The 18,095-nt window shown below is 33.8% G+C and overlaps 1 long non-coding RNA gene across 1 annotated transcript; it reads right to left on the bottom strand.

The window, feature by feature from the left end:
* Positions 1-6,685: 6,685 nt before the first annotated feature.
* Positions 6,686-17,684, bottom strand: LOC128548864 (uncharacterized). Its single transcript, XR_008367263.1, has 9 exons — positions 17,636-17,684; positions 16,325-16,560; positions 14,882-14,935; positions 13,758-13,846; positions 10,203-10,271; positions 8,579-8,678; positions 7,600-7,700; positions 7,112-7,180; positions 6,686-6,806 (listed from the first exon to the last, which is right to left on the bottom strand). It is a non-coding gene; the product is annotated as an uncharacterized LOC128548864 (long non-coding RNA).
* Positions 17,685-18,095: the final 411 nt, after the last annotated feature.

Genomic DNA, 18,095 nt, shown 5'->3' with positions numbered 1-18,095 from the left:
GCACCACCATAATATTATGAGTTTTATTTGTGTCAAATGTCATGAAGATCCATCTGTTGATTACGTTGCTATATTAGAGTGTATGGAATGTGTACTTTCACAATTATATTTTCAGGATAGATTATGTCTGCACCAGTCATTGATGAGAAAAGCCATGAGGTACACAGCTACATTGCGGACTGACCTCTTTATCTTGATTGACTTAGCAAAGCAATGATATGCACCCTCAGTTTCACCTTTCCAATACAAACAATATCCCTACAAGACAAGAGAGAGATAATAGTCTATTCGACCTTTGTTGTATCTCACGGCCTTTTTAAATCGCCGCATAGATATTTTCAAATCTTGCAAGTGACCTAGCTTTAACTGAGATATACAGAGTAGATAACAACTTATCACAACGGGATTATAGCGAAATGTATCTCTAGATGAACTGAGACATAACTGAAGAGCCAAAGGATATGGAAATGTGTAGATGCCTTCATACTCTGTGCAAAAGTCAGTCACGAGTTTGTTTCTGTCTTCATGAATGTATTTCACGTTACACCAATTGCCTTTCTTTTTTGTAAGATACATTTTACCTGAATTGAAACACAAATTTCTAAGTGGTCCTAGAGATGAAGGGTATATTTTCGCTGACTTGTCTGAAAGAAGTGATTTCAGTTCTGTAATAACTTTATTATAGTTACCATGCATGAAATAAACCATAGCTGCGTTGACAATACTGTTGGAGAAATCCATTCCCCGCCCTTCCGTTATCATTTTTACCACTGATTCCGAAAGAGTTTCTGTGTCTGAGTGAAATTAGTTTTCGCTTTCCGCCGATTTCCAAAGTTCTTCCCGCCATTTTGCCAAAGCATGTACAATTTGTACACATGGCATTAGCAAATAAGCCTCCGAAAACGCTTTAAGAAACCCTCCAGAAAAAACAGAATCATATTAATATGAACCGTATACACTGATAAGATAACATTTGTCACAATAGGCTAATACATCACAGGAGATAACATTAAAGTCAACTGGATTACTTTGCCGAAGAAATTGCGCTGTAAAGTGCAGTCCTATAAATGCCGGTTCTATTTCTTTGTAATCAAACGTTTTACTTTTAAATAAATTATTTTCATGAATAATGAAATGATCTAGTTTCTTTCATGCACATTTGAAGTTTTTTCAAACATCTTTTGCACATAAAATCATTTTTTTTGGAACCCAGTCACTATCCGGGATTTTTTCACACATCCAAAACATTATAGTTTTCATTTGATATGCTGCAATATCTTTTAAAATGGGATACTTACTGAAAAAGCATGATTTTAGCATTTTCAAGAAAACATAGCATTTATATTGTGTCTCATTCATACTCCAAATCAATTCACGCTCAATTTCTACAAAAGACAACCTCCATTCTAAGTCTAACTCAGTCGACAGTTTATGTCCAACTGATGTGACGTAACAGGATGCTTTCGTTAACAGTCTGTTCAGAAAAGTTTTCCGTGGCCAATTATTTCTTCTCACACGCGATTTCCACTTCTTCGCTTCTTCTGGCCATGTTTGCATTTCAAATGAGTACACATAACCTACACCATTACTAGTTATAGCTGGACCATTGTTCTCAAAGAGGACACCATCAAAATTTTCCCCACGTAAATAATCACCTGGAATTACATTTTCGCAGAATAACTTGCGCGAAATATACATGTCCTTTACACATTTCGATATCTCATCATAATGCCGAAAAGACGTGTTGCTCATTTTAAATATTCTGTATTGTTCAGCTGAAAATTTCAGTTTACAATAGCCTGGGAAACAGCGTGTTCTGACAGCGGAAATACATGTCATATCTTCCCTGTTATTGTGATGACTGTTATCTACCACTGAAAGTCCACGAAAAACTCCCATAATATCTGTAGTCACTGCTCCCGCGAATTACTGTATTTTCCGCCATCCCACCACTTGTAATCACCTTTGACTTTGAATAATAATTTTCCAATACTCTCCCATAATCTGAATACCTTTAATTTCGTTTCTTTCGAACAAACTATAACCTTGAATTTCCAAAGCATTGGGAGTTTGGAGAGAAAGTACTTTGCCACTTGGATTTCTTCGTTCCGGAGGCATCTTTTCAAATTGTCACTCTTTTAATAATCTTCAACAATATTTTAATAGCTGATCACGAGGTTACAGTACAAAGCGTAAATTTCATATGCAACCAGTGGCAATCATAAAAATAAAATAATGAAATTCCCCGATATTTTAACCCATACGATACGATAAGTTTGTACATGTATACATGTATTTATCAAACGTACATGATTTCATTGTATCAGCATATTATCTCGCCTCCTACAAGATTCTTGCATTTCTATTGGTCATAAGACGTCACGTGGAGACAGGATATATTCCATATCCTGCTAGTACATTACAGATATGAATTTTAATTAAAAACAAAATGGCTGTCGCATCGCTTGGGTAATTAAAACAAGTCAGATTATAAGCCCAAGCTATAGATATCATTTCCGATAAAAAAATTAGTGTTTTCTTGCCGCTCTTATTTTTCCTATCTAATTTAGGTTTGTGAAGTGAGTGGAAATTATAGAAGAACAGTAACTCTGTATGGCACGGCCGCGATTGACCTTGACCGTTGACAGGTTGAAAAGTTGTTTTAGTAAAATCATCGAAAAGCAAAGGAATTAACACATTTGTAAGACAGCAGTTTGTTGTAGGATCATTTAATCTACATGCAAGATAAAGGAATTAACGGGAAGGCAACGGGAAACGGGACAAAAGCGGAAGTTTTAAGACATTGCTGACATCGTCTAATCTGATGATTCATGGATTTTTCGAAAGGATGGAACGTAAACGATTTGCAAAACCAGTTCATAACCTGTATAAATGAGCTTCTGTGTTTTGTGATTCTGTCAAAATACATTTCATTTTTCATTTTATTGCTGGTGTTAATCAACTATAATCAAAGCATGAAAACCAGGGAAGATTTCAGGATTCCAGTCTGCACGGTACGTAGCTTTATTAATATAAAAATTGTGTCATTAAGTACAGCGAGGATGTGAAAGGTAGTCGGCAAGATAAAATCGTTACACTGCTTGTTGGTGACAGGATACGGGATATACGCTGTCTCAAAAATCCATATGGATTATCTTGACAGCGTATATCCCGTATCCTGTCACCAGCAAGCAGTGTAACTAATAGTATTTACACTTCAAAGCTTTACCCAGTGGGCATTCGACGTCGTAACGACGTTGATACGACGTCGGATACGGACGTCAATTCGACGTTATGTTTTGGTTGAAAATGTTAGTTTTTTAGACGTCGAAACAACGTCGACATCCGACGTCGAAACAACGTCGACACCCTACGTCGATTCAACGTCGGGTTTCCAACGTGTAAACAACCTATTTTTCATAATGGTTTTCTTCTAGAAACTATAATTAAGCGTCGATATCGAAGTGTTCTAAATCAGGACTTTTATGTGAAATTTTCTTTGATTCCAATTTCTCTAGTGATAACTTTGTTGGATTTAGAATTATAATTGTTGACTCGTTTCTCGTTGTTTACAACCGGAAATGAATATAGCACGTGGGTTTTTGGCGTGTTAAGTAAAAAAAAAAATTTTAATATTTTTAAAGTTTCTATGATTCATTTAAGTTTAATTCATGATTAAAATGAGTTTAAAAAATATCTAATTTAACAAAGATGAAAATAGTACAATGTTTACTTCAGAATCGTCTCCTAGCGGTGACTCATATGTAAAATAAGTTGTTTACACGTTGGAAACCCGACGTTGAATCGACGTCGGGTGTCGACGTTGTTTCGACGTCGGGGTGACCTCTAAAAAACTTACATTTTCGACGTCAAAAAGACGTTGCATTTTGGTTGTCGACATCGCGGCCTAATAACAATTTAGAACCGACGTCGTTTCGACGTCGCATGCCCGCTGGGTAGAAAACAAAAACAGCTAATTATATATTTAACAAATCAAAACCTAAATCTAACTGCGTTAAATGAAACAAAACAATATAATAACATCTGATGACATATTTCACTTTCCGTATATTCTGTCCAAGATATATTTAAGGGAAGAAAGACCATTTGTATACAATTAGATCCCTGTCAGGAACTTGTCTCATAGTTTACTTTAGTCATTTTGGTATTACTGAACTTCAATATAAAGGTATTTTAAAAGCTGTTAAATGTTTTTAATTTCAATATTATGTCCACGTTTGCGTTTGACAGCAATCTGAACCAAATGGCAAGCTTTTTTCAATTGCGTTTAGTCCAAAAATATATTTATGTCCAAAAGCAGCTAATGATAACTTTACAAACATGCATTTGTAATGAATTTCAACTAAAAAAATAATAGTGAAATTTAATGTAAATTCAAACAAAACAAAGCTGTTATAATACTGATATCATGCATAAGGCAGAGTTTGCGTATGAAAATCAGACTTATGCCAAAAATCCTCTACCTTGGTTTGACAACCAAGATAGATCACTCACATTTTAGAAAAAGGTACCGAACATGTATTTAGCTCAGATGTACGTAAATAAATGTAAATGATCAAATGCTGAAGTTACGATTTAAATGCTTATCATGCTGGACACGACTGGTTTTGTCTTTACGACCAGACTGAGTGTAAATCATGATCAGCCTGCACATTCCTGTAGTCTGATTATGATCTGCACTGTTCGTCATTCAGTCAGTATCTTTTAGGTAAGTAACCCTTTTAACAGTGAATGATACGGTCCAAACTAAAGGATGGACAAGTTCATCATAAAAAATAGCAGAGTAAGGTTAATCCATTACTTGACATAACTCGGATTAATCACATTTACGGTTTAGACATCATACTTTTCAATTACTAGAAAGTAGACTGGGAATAATAAAGCAACACGGGAACATAGTGTGATCAAAACAAATTTTATCAGGCATGTTGTTTCTAAAAACGCTTCAGGAGTTTTGCATAATTGATGTAAAATATATTGTGTGTAATCAAATTTGTAAGAAGAGCCTTTGGAAACATACAATGCAACCAAGCAAAATGATAATCTGTTTTAAAGGATCTATACATTCATAAAAGATAAGGCTTCATAGTACAAGTCTATGAAAAAAAAATGGAATCCATGTATCAATGGGTTAGAAATGAAAACATTGATTCTAAATACTGGGACGACACACGACTGTGGCTTTGATTATTCCTTCTCTTGAGAAGGAACACTTAGATTCGGTAAGTCACACTTGACTGAGCAACTTATCTCGAAAGCTGTTGTCATTACAAGCTGGCCAATCAAACTCCGTGACCTTAGCAATAACCTCTGACTCCCTAACTGAGGCGACTCTCTGGCTGAACGGGCTCTGCGGATTACACATTACTAAACCCAAGGATGGAAATGTGGTGTTGTTGAAACAGGCCAAACATCTCATTTGTCACAAAGGTCAAAATATGTCGTTACCTTCGAATGCATGTTTAATATGTGATAACAACCCCCTAACTGCGACTTTGTTGTTGGATTTAGCAACTTATGTTAGCGTAAATAACGTGGAAATAGCGGACTTGACATTTTTCAGGCAATAGAAAACAACATAGATCTTTTTCAAAATTTTAGTGTTTTTTTTTTGTATTTTGGTGCAGAAATAAAAAAGCCCCCTTTGTGCAAAATGTATCACCCCCTTCCCCGGGGCGCTTAAACGGGTGATACGGAATGTCAGTAAGGTAGAATGGTCTTGTCATTGCGTCCTATCCTAGGGCTCCACATATTTAAAACAGACATTGCAACCAAAAGTTTACAAGATGATCATTACATATTTATATAGATGTGCCCTAGAAGGAACTTTTGCTATGCTTTAACTTGTTACAGAAGGTACTTTGAAGCATAAAATAACATTGTTTGGCTAATATAACTGACAATGTACGTGTTTCCAAACTTCCCATGAAATTTAAGCTTGAATATGTGCATGTCGAATAAAGCTAGAACGCGGAATAAATTGTTGTAAACAGAATTAACGGTCTAAGGAATATGTAAAGATTTTATTAAGTACGTCGATTTGTTGCTGATAAAGTTGTTTTGGTACAGAAGAGAGAGAGAGAGAGAGAGAGAGAGAGAGAGAGAGGTGTAAAAATAGTACCTTTCCTTGATCTACATTGATTACATCTAAGATTCTAAAATTTATATTAATTCTAATTTCATTTTTTTAAAACACGCTGTAAATGTACACTGATGAATAAAACAAAATAAATCTGTCATCCATGCACTTTAATTGCGAAGATGTACATGTTGAGCTAAAGCGTTGCAACACAATATATACACTCTGCATGCGAAATTCTGCAACTAACCTGAAAGTGAAAATATAAGGAATTTTAACAAAATACCATCAAGAAGTACTTTGCATTTACAGATTTCTTCGTTGAAATTCTTTTAAATGTGACGATCTTAATTATTGATTTAATGCATGTCTTTGCGCGATAATGCAGTAACATAGCTTTCTCGTTATTATTGATCTCTTTTAAGTCATAAAATGGATAATTTTTATTAATTTTACCACCCTTTACCATAAACGTGCGTATTGTATATAAATAACTAAGGCTTAAAAATACCCCAACAAATATCTGGACCTAGTTTTCCAAACAACTGCAAATAATTTGAAATCACCTACCAACAATCTCGGTGCCTATTTGACCTTGAGAAGTGGTCGTACAATTCCGGTTACAATAGTCTTCAGTGCAGCACGATTGGCATACTGGAGTCGCTCTTTTGAACACGTGACTAGCCGTTCTACTGGCAGGATGGCACTAAAACCATACACATATTTTAGCTTATCAACATAATGAAACATTTATAGTAACGTTATTTAAATATTAACGCTATTCAATTAAGTAAACTACAATTACTGAAAAAATGTACAAAAGTCGCGAAACGAAGACAATATATAACACTGTGGATGTGTTTGTAAAAACCAAAGTTATTTAAATTCCCGTTTGTATCAATGCATATAGTCAGATGTATCTATATAATAATTAGATCGAAACACAGTTCAATTCTTAAATATTTTTTTTTAAGAATATGAGTAGATCTATTATTTTATTTCGCAATTTACCGATACATGTCCACATCCCAGTTTAAAGTGGGAATAATCGAACCATTTGTACTCCTCTATACTGCAACCCTGCAATAGAATAGAACTTTAAAACTCTTTGAACTATCATGCTGCTTAAAAATATTACAAACAACGCATGCGTTATAAAACAAAATGTAACTTTTATGTTCGTTGAGGCCCTACTACAGATGTACCATAAAATGAAACTTAAAATTTACTTTGAATGAGTCTGTATATAAAAGATTTACGATAACCATTGCTTAAGCGAATGAATTTAACCATTACCACAAAGAACCATCACCAACAACAACCTTTTATGTCAAGAGATAAAGGAGGTCTTCTTTATTGTCAACTCGTCATGGAGAAAGTATGACCAGTCCGGGAAACAAACTAAGAATTCAAGTGTTTAATAAACCCTCAGTCACCTGGGCGAGCTAAACTATGTTTGAACAAAATCTAGGAACACATAATGCTTTTAAAAAACTAACCTGGTGAGAGTCACAAGGAGTAATGTGTACACATTCCTCTGGAGACGCGACATGTTAACAGTCAAAGCAGATAGGTCCTCGGTTATCCCTGTCAGGAATACCTGAATTATAATATACTTACTTGTGTTATGATCATAATATTCATGTAATGTCAATCTAAAAAAACAAAAAATTATTACTAACGTCATGAGTGTGTTAGTTTTTATGAATAATTCTGAATTAAATACTTTTTTTTTATTTAGACGGGTAAATGACTCCTCTAGGGCTTAAACTTCAATTTCGCGACAGCAATGTGAATTTTCTGACAGTAGTTCGTTCAGTCATATATTCAGGTTATACAAAATTCTTTGAAGATGAGAAAGGTAGGTAATATAAAATTATTAGAATAACCGTTTTGTTGTTACCGTACTGTTCTTTTCATTTTCCGTGGTAGTAAATCATAATTTACTTTTATATTTTTAAACTATTTTCCTTTTTTTAATCAAAAGTAAATGTTATTGAATTTAAATGAGATAATGTGTATGTAAATTATCTTTTAAATTGCTTTTGTCTATTTTGATTGTATCAAATTTATATTTAGTATTACTGACCTGTAACGTAATTATAATATTGGGGGCCTCCGTGGCCAAGTGGTTAAGGTTACCGACTGCAAATCACTTGCCCATTCACCGATGTGGGTTCGAGCCTCACTCGGGGCGTTGAATTCTTCATGTGAGGAAGCCATCCAGTTGGTTTACGGAAGGTTGTTGGTTCTACCTAGGTGCCTGCTTGTGATAAAATAATGCAAGGAGGAGAACCTGTGGTCTTACTCCACCATTCAAGCTGGAAAGTCGCCATATGACATATAACTGTGTCGGTGCGACGTTTAACCCAACAAAATAAATAAAATAATTTAACTATTGTATAAGTTTCAAACTGTATACAACACACCTTTTTAAGTTATAAATAATGGAAACTGCTTTTATTTAAAATAACATACCATTTTCTCCACATCCTATATTGTTACAGTAATCACCATGGCAACATTGAACACAAAGACCATCCGAATACGTTGAGTCATTCCGTTTGGAAGAACAAGTCTTAAAAGGAAAACGTTTTATAAAAACAACATTATCAACATTATAACCATTATTGTATCACACAACTTGCTATGAGAACGATATCTTTCTGCAAGACGAAGCTTTACTGTATACATAAACAAATATATGTCAAAAGTCAATATCGCCAAACGACAAGAAATATTAACAGTTCACATGTCTATCCTTCGATGACGTTTTATACCCGATGATTCCAATGGCGTAACATTTCGGACTCCGCTATGCCTATTTACATACGTCACATATACAAGACACGTGCGTGTTATCGAAAAATTTTCGTAATGAGCATGCGTTGCGATGCCATGGTTAAAATGTCAGTGTTTTGTATTCCTTAATGTGACTGTTTTTAATCCTTGTTATATTGTTTTTAATCCTTGTTATCTATTTGTTTTACTTTGTTTGTAGATGCCTATCATTTACAAAAACATGCATATATACATGCAAACATATATATACATACAAACGCGACTGTGAGGTTTTGTTTTGTGATGGAGTGTTGAACCTTAAATTATTAGAGCTCTAAAACAGTCTATTGGTTTACTTTGCAGTATTTATAACTTGTGGGAAAATGTTCAATGGGCCTTTGAAGGAATTTTGCATTCGCACGTAGCTTTTCATTTTATCTGAAAACATACATCTAGTTATAACACAGTTATTACCCTAAGGGCCACCGAATATCTAAAGACTCTATAGTTTTCACTCTGTTTTATTAGTGTTTCGGCCTTAAGGTCTTATCAAAATGACAAATTCCGAGAAATTCTCTACCACACGGCGTCTCACAATACAACAACAATTGAAATATAAAACCGGAACTGACGTAACATTATTAATCGTCAACGTCAAGTCCCGCTTAAAAAAACGGAACACATTTTGATACACAGATAATGTCCATACTTATCCCTAGGATATGAAAGTACAGTATTAGAATTATTTACAATAAATATGCAGAGGCACTTTATTACCATAAATGTGTGCGGGACTTGACGTTAATGATTAACAACGTTACGTCAGTTCCGGTTTTGTATTTCAATTGTTGTTGTATTGTGAGACACCATGATGTAGGGAATTTCTCAGAATTTGTCATTTTGATAAAGGCCTTAAGGCCGAAACGTTAATAAAACAGAGTGAAAACTATAGAGTCTTTATACATCTAGTGTTAAGACTTTTATATTCTGCAAACAGAATGTATTAGAAGCCTTGTCCTGAATAGACAAAGGTTAGTCAGTCAGGTTTTCAAAATATACATAGCAAAGCTAAAAATTAAACATCTATTGTAAAGTTTTTATATGGATATGAAGGGAAAAACACCTATTATATCTGTAACTGAATTGCAAAATGTATTGTCAAATAATGTTGCTGATTTACTGAGGTACGCATAGTGAACAGCAAAAAAAAAAGAGAATACCTCTACCTAGGAATATCTAACTGCTGAATAATAAAATGAACAGAAAACTGTTTTTTTTGTTTCCCACATACAATAACAATAAATTATAAAACAGAGCGTACGTTTTCTTCAAGACATCCTGTTAAATACTTTACTTGTCCAGATTCCATGTACCTTTCAATATAACAAACCTGCAACAGAGAAATTTTAATTTCATAATTAAAATACGACACTTTTCGATTTTATGAAGAGTTATTAAGTTCAGATGTTTAAAACTGACAAATTTTAAAACTGAAAACAGTTTTTTATTAATGTTATTCAACCTCGATTTTGTTTAATATCATTTTCGTTCTTCTGCGCTTGGTAGCTTTTGCTTGTCTTGTATTATACGTGCTCACGGTGCTATATACACTGAATACATGAAACAAGAAATATCTTTAAAAATGATGGTCGGCGAATTGTAATAAGGGAAAAAGTTTATGAATTTTTCATCTAACATTCATCTTTCATCTAACATTTTTCAAATTGCAAAACTAAACACCGCACTTTAACAATTTAAATGGTTCTCTTTTAATTTTTCGCAAAGGTTTTGTAGAGCTGCAATTTTGTTTCGTTTATTCTTAGACGAATAATTACAGCAGTAGTTTGATGAAGATTCATGAAGCGGTTCATGAGAAGAGGTCATTAAACGTGTTTATATTTTTAGCTAAATTGGTCCCTATCCCCATTTGTAACAAAATAGCAGGAGACCTTACGATATTGTTACACATCGAGTTTGATAAAAATCCATTACATTTTAATGGTTAATGCGAAGAAAGGCATATCTACTTTTAGCTATAGTGGTCCCTAATAGGGCCCAAGTTCCTATATAAATAAATTTGGAAGACGACCTTATAATGATGCTCCAAACCAAGTATGACAAAGATCCACCAAGCTGTTCATGAGACGCTGTATACAGGCATTTCTAGTTTTAGCTCTAGCAGCCCCTGAAAAGGGGTTAAATGTCCCAGCTGAACAAAGTTGGCTGCGGGCCTAATAAAGATGCTACAAATCGAGTTTGATTAGAATACATGAGAAAAAATCAATTAAAGGATTTTTTTATTAATTATTTTTATTTATTTCTAAAATAGGCCAACTGATCCCGCTTTAACAAATGCATATTCGCTATTCATGAATCTTTGGACAATGACGTCACACCTATAAAAAAGTGAAGGTCAAGCAAAACATACAATTGTAATTATTTCAATATTTTTGTTTCATAAGCAAAGTTTGACCGTAGTCATATCACATAGATAAACTGTATGCAGCGTACCTTCATTTCAGTGTAATGAGATTCAGTCATTATATAGCATATATATAATAAAACAGATTTCAACTGAGTTCAATATTTGCATACCATAATAAAGAAAAATATTCATATATAATAAATCAGTTTAATAATTTATAACAAATATATCAAAGCAAACAAGTACTCATTTTAATATGCAATCTGAATAAGTCACAAAAGCAAGAAACCTTTTCATATACAGACGACAATTGTAACAAGGAAAATCTTTTAAAAAGCACTTCTCTACATAAAAGACTCTTACCACACCCTTATTCATGTGATACGCAGACCATATTCAGCTCTTTCTTTAATTTGATATATGTTGGTATTTGAACAGGTTTTTATCATATTTATTAAACTTACTTATCATTTTGAGATATATCAATATTCTTGCTAAATATACTGAGCCAAAGTTAGCTTTAAAACTGTGAACAGCGTCGTTTAGGATAAACGCTTTGTCTACATTTTACTCAGCGTAGCACAATCAACAGAGTGAAAGAAATTGACACTCTCGTCCAATCAGGCAGAGTGTTGCATAAATCTTCCATTTTGATAAATTATCTATAATGCGTTATCAAGTAGTTTGATTTGCAAACTGAAGTCACGTGGCATAGGTAACGAAAACGAATTTAGACGGCGTCGCCGAAAAACGCAACATTTATCTACAGTTCATATTTCACTCTTAGTATGCACATATTGTGGTGGTGTTTAATTATAATTATTCATTATATCCCACTGAATAGCGGGACTTCTTTATTCTATATAAAACTGTGAAACTTCCAATGGCTGCAGCACACAACAGGGCCTACTATAAATGTCTGAAACTTACATTGTCTTGAAGAATTTTGTCAATGATTGATAAAAAGCCAAAGTATTGTTGGGTTTATGTTAAACGCAAGAACATATTCAAAGTCAAACAGACACATTAAAATCAGCTGAAACTGAGAACCTAACTTGTAGTATGTCTAATGTTATTTTCTGTGACGAATTCTGTAATGCTATTAATTCGTAATGACGATGATATGCAAGGGACAGTCGTCATAGATCTGTCATATTTGAGTAAAGAAGAAAAATACATCTACAAAGCAAAAGAACCAGAACGATTTGAATCCACCATTTTTCAATAACCAAATTATTTCGCGCAATTTCATTATTTAGTGTGTGTATACCTATATGGAAAACATAGTTTGTAAGATAGTTACAGTTTCATTTTAATGTACGTACGATCAGTCGTAATACCTGAAAAACTGCAAGGTTTTCGCTTGATACCAATAGTTTTTAAGTTTTTAACAGATAATAATCGTGAATTTTTCTCTCTCTAAAAATCCAAAACAAAACAAAAAACAGCTGTTACCACATAGTTTTAAATCAGTTGCCCTAACTGGAGCTTCGTTTAGCTCTGCTTTGTCATTTTTCTCTGATCTGAATACAAATTACACTGTTAGATATGTTCAATCTTACCATTGATTGATATTAACTAGCATTAGGATGGCTGTGAATATTCTTTTGTTGAAAAACAAGACACCATTAATATTGAAAATGTTAGTAAGATTTGATTCCATCCAATTGTACAACGGCAATGGAATATATTTATCATTTCCTACCAAAGTATACTCAAACCAGTACACTTCTATCCTCACCTGGCCAATTTTCAATTTTTACCAATGGAACTCGTCACACAAACCTCAGATTGTGTGTTTACATGTTATAACATTAAGTCGATACAAACTCAGGAACACCCATTTGATTCACAACTGTTAGCAATGTTTGAAATTTAGCGTCTGTCTATTAAAACTGTTATCCTTGACAAAAGCTGCCGTTAACGTTACCCACAAATTTTTAAAGCGGTTTGGAATTCGTGTTCGATTTCTTATCCTTTATAACGATTTTAGTGAATAGAATTACAGTTACTGGTTATCGAATCTCTGAATAATTGAATATGAAATCAACTGAAAAACAAGATTCATAAGTGGTAGATTCTAATCACGCACAGATGAATTATAATTTTGATATCATTATTCATCATGCATGTACTGTATATAACAATTTATCTAAATCTGATTAGGTTAAAAATGTCTCAGTGTATAATTTTTTTCATTGACATTAATGATAATCAATGCATGCACTGTAACATTTCATAATATAAATCAAGACCCTGTTTATCACTAACATGTCTAAAAAATATACATGTTCCTTCTATTGTATTGAAGTCAAATATATTAAAAATATGAATTTGTAACATGCACGTAATTATCAAATGTATCGCAAACTTTAATACACAGACTGCATAGCTAAAACATTCTTCTTTACTTATAACGTAGCTATCAAAACTAGGTTACATGCACTTTACCTCGTGTAATTTGCACCGATGCACAGTATCACATAATCCCACGTGGCTGAGATCCTGACAGCTGTAGCACATTGGTCCCTTCTCGGATGCTAAAGTATCAACACGTGACAGTGATTTAAGTTTTTACCTAAATACATGTACTGTATTTATTGATCATACAAGTAAGATGCACAAAACCATTGTCATATGGACCAGAGCATTAAATGAAAATTGGAATGTCTTTATAGTATGCTTGCTATTCACTTGGTAAAGTAAGATATATTGTAAAGGCCAAACATATACGCTCCGTGTGTATCAGTAGTTTTGATTATAGACTATATCAACGAAGAAAAACACATTGATATGGAATTTTATATTGCAATTTATGTGATGTACAGAACACGGAAATTGACCGAAGTCAAATTTCAATATGCTTATTGGAATATCTGGCTCGAGGGTAAATTTTTAGTCAGTAAGGAGGCTCTGCTGAATTTCGACCAAAAATGTTACCTGAGAGCAGAAGCTTCTGACCAGAGTAAACGCAGCTAGAGCCGCACATCAAAAAGCAGCCCAACCACAAGTAGAATTTGCAGTGGCAATATATAGTAGACGGTTTATATCCATTAACATGTACATTTGAATCAAATGAAATTTATTAGAAATGAGGATGGGTATAAAATGTTGGTTTGGAATGGGGAGTTTAGATGGTGGTTGTGGTAAAAGGAAGTAACAATAAACAAAACAATATACATATCATATAACATGACAAGTACAGAAAGGGACACTGCATTAGAAAGGTATTAGCCTATATAAAGAGACACGACTTCACATTTTTCCTGTCTTTAACTAGCGATAAACTCTAGCATGTGTGACAAAATATCAGACTATATAAGTAAAACAAATAATTTGGGTCAATCCAAGGTATCAGTTCAGAAATATTTTCACTAACTTGCCTGAAGGCAGCGCACAAAGAGCATACTTTTGCAGGGCTCTAACGAGGCAAGTTTACAGACAAAACCCACTTCCTCAAACAGTTGGTGTAGTAAATGAGTAAGTGAGTAACAATCGCACCATCAAAAAGTAAGCGCAGCATGTGTAAGTTTTAGATTAATGATGTATTTACTAACAGGTAATCGTGTACTCACAAGGTGTTGATGAACTTATTGTCGTTGGTAGAGATGTTGTCACTAAACAATCGCCTGGAAAAGTGTAAGTAAAATGATAAACAGTATTTTGGAATATGATAATGCCCTTAAGACATAACAAATTACTAAACATAAGTGTTAAATGTTGTATGCACATATAGTTATCGTTAACTTGTCTCTAAATAACAGTTAAACTCTTTCTTCAAGTAATCGTCTGGTAATTATATAATTGTTATTAACCCACGTTAAAGAACCGTCACTGTGATGTTATTATAACCAATTGTTTGTAATTTGTACAGAAATCTTTGCAGAAACTCAATCTGGAAATTTTTCCTACATATTTTCATTACTTAAAGTTGTATATTTTTCACACTGGCCATAGCTTTATCAGATCAAGTGGTTCCAACGTTGTTTTGTTTGAGCGGTGAATTTTACGCCGATCAGATGGAGAAATATGGCCGATACTACAAATTTCCGGTATTGTAAGTATGATTTAAAGGAATTTTTACCCGTTTAATAACAAATGTGTCCATTTAGCTGAGATTTGTGCCGTTTATTCAAACACTTCTTTCCGGCGGGGGAAAGAGATTTTTGACAGTTTTTGACAATATCGCATCAAATATAGTGTTTATCGGGAACAAGAAACTATTCAAACACTTTTTTTGTAAAGGGCTACCTCTTAAAACAAAGCATGTGTATTTTAATAGAATTATTCAGGTTTTTTTCTAAAATCGACGGAAAACCAATCAATACTTTTATCATGGACCAAATTTTATTTATTTTATATGAACAGCTTAAATGCACTACCAATCAGTAATGAAAATCGCAGTGTATTGGTTTTAAGGGACTAAAAAGTAACCAACTCTAACTATGCTGATTTAAAGAGTCAACTCGATTTTGGTATGCTGTTCAGTACCATTCGTGGAGAGTATAAATTTCCGTGAACTGGTCCTTGTTTTTTACGAACTATAACTATTATTTACTTAATGATATTGTTCGATGTTCATCCTTGCTTTATGTTTTTGTGTTGATGTTTTTTGACAATGTCCGCAAAAATATGTTAAATGTTAAGCGAGCATAGAAATGTAAAATTACAATATATTAGAAATGGTAGGATCATTATAATAATGATATAAAACTCTCAAAATTTATTCATTGTTGGGCTTTAATGACTGTTTTTAAGATGGATAAGACTTCGCAAGTAATACACAGAACGGTATCCACTTGATTGCGTTGCATAGCGACCAACTCGAAACGGCGTTGCATTAGGTTTTCAGCTGATTTTTCAGAAATAACCTTGAATAATTCTATGAAAATACACATGATAGGAAAAATTGCCAAGTTTAGATGTCGGTATGATATTGTACGAATCGATTGAAGCTTGGCCTGGATATGCATTGGACACGAGAACGGTTATGTCGTTGTTTGAAGAAATCTTTATACCACGCTTCCCGACAAAGGTTCCGTGATTTTGTATATTGGGATTTAGTATTATCGTTCTCTTCCCACCGGAACGTTGAAATTCGTATCGTTACTGAAGTAGGGTATCTGCAGCCGTACGTGTGTGTCGTTTGGTGAGGCGTTAGTGATATCTAGAGCAACGATATTTTGATCTACTTCATGGCAACAATCCCCGATCGTGTCTAATATTCCAAAGACGAATTCTTTCCCTACAGTACCTGCAAGTTAATAACAATTTCTGTACAATGAGAAATGCAAAGTTACATTGAACAAAATAATTTCTGTGAGTTTTATTAAACAAAATATCACATATTACTCAATCAGAGGAATAGTTACTGTAAAAGATAATTATTTTGTGTTTTACGAGACAGTTGTGCGAACAAATTGTTAAATCTCTAATATTTAATATTTACGCAAGGTTTACTGTGGCGAGGTGAGAGACCTGGCGAATTTACCGAAATTAAACCCTCGACAACATGTCTGCTTTTACAGTACACTGTTTATTTGGTATGTCTTTCCAACTCCACTTGCGTGCTTTGTTTTCATTCTATCGGATATTTGTCCGCAAAACTGATAAGTGTCTCTTGAAGCAAAATATATTAAGTGGGGTTAGTGTTATGGTTTTGGATAGGAAAATAGTGGGATAGTGTTGGAATGGGAGACGAAAAACAGTTCTTATCATCATTTCTTAAAATCTAAATGCCACAAGTTATATTAAATCCGTTTCCCGCCCAGTGGTCATCCCTAGAAACCGATGCACGATAATACAACACTGTTATTTCTGCAGGTCATATTTCGGCAAAATTATCTCTCCAGGCATAAAGTCAATTTTATTCACGGACCGGCTTGCTAACCGGAAATGAATCCAATCAAGCACATATACATGTAAGACCATAGGGCAAGAAACAAGCATGTTATTAACAAAATTAGTAGCCCTTCTCCAAGACTGGAATGTTATTCTGAATTACTACACTCGCCCTTACGTCCAGGTGGTTAAATTCGTAATAGAGGTGGACAATATTGTTCTTAAGCAAATTACAAAAATGTCGAACGCATTTACAGTAAACAAGTAAAGGAAAACCACACACACGAATAACAATTATACAATTTGACCCCTAACCGATTAAAGGTGGACAATTCCAACGTATTTTATCTTTGATTAAGACGGAACGGACAGCGTAGTGCAGATAGATTAATGTCTTTAATTTCTTTTTGTCAAGAGCTGCCTAAACGAAGGAAAAGACCCTTTACTTTAGTAGTGAACGCTGCGTCTAAGATAATGCAATCGCTTACTTGACTGGCATTCTGTATTAACGGTTCTGAAGACACATGCAGCCTGAAATAGAAATGAAAGAGAAAGCTATATTTTTATATGAAACAATTATTTACATACATGTGTTTCAGAGTTTACAGATAAACAAAGGCTAACGCAGAGCCTCACTAAATTGGAAAGCAATCAACAATTACGTTTGCCTTTATAATATGAAGATATATAAGTACAATGTACTTTATAAGAACAGTTTCTATTGTCATCGAACGGTTTGAAAACAATGGATATATAGTTAGTTGTTAACGTCTTTAACAATAGCCATATTTACAATACAGGCTTGAACCATTTGATTGCCTATTATAAACTCAACGTTATAAACGCAATTGTTTCGACTGAAAGTTGTTTCAATAATAGTGCATTTTTGAAACTGCCTATATCAAGCTCATAAAACAAGGACATGGATTCAAAAGAAATAACTACATT

Source organism: Mercenaria mercenaria, chromosome 15 (assembly GCF_021730395.1).
Source record: "Mercenaria mercenaria strain notata chromosome 15, MADL_Memer_1, whole genome shotgun sequence".
NCBI classification, from domain to species: domain Eukaryota; kingdom Metazoa; phylum Mollusca; class Bivalvia; order Venerida; family Veneridae; genus Mercenaria; species Mercenaria mercenaria.
Note: the sequence above shows the minus strand (reverse complement) of the source record. Positions and strands in the feature narration are given on the sequence as shown.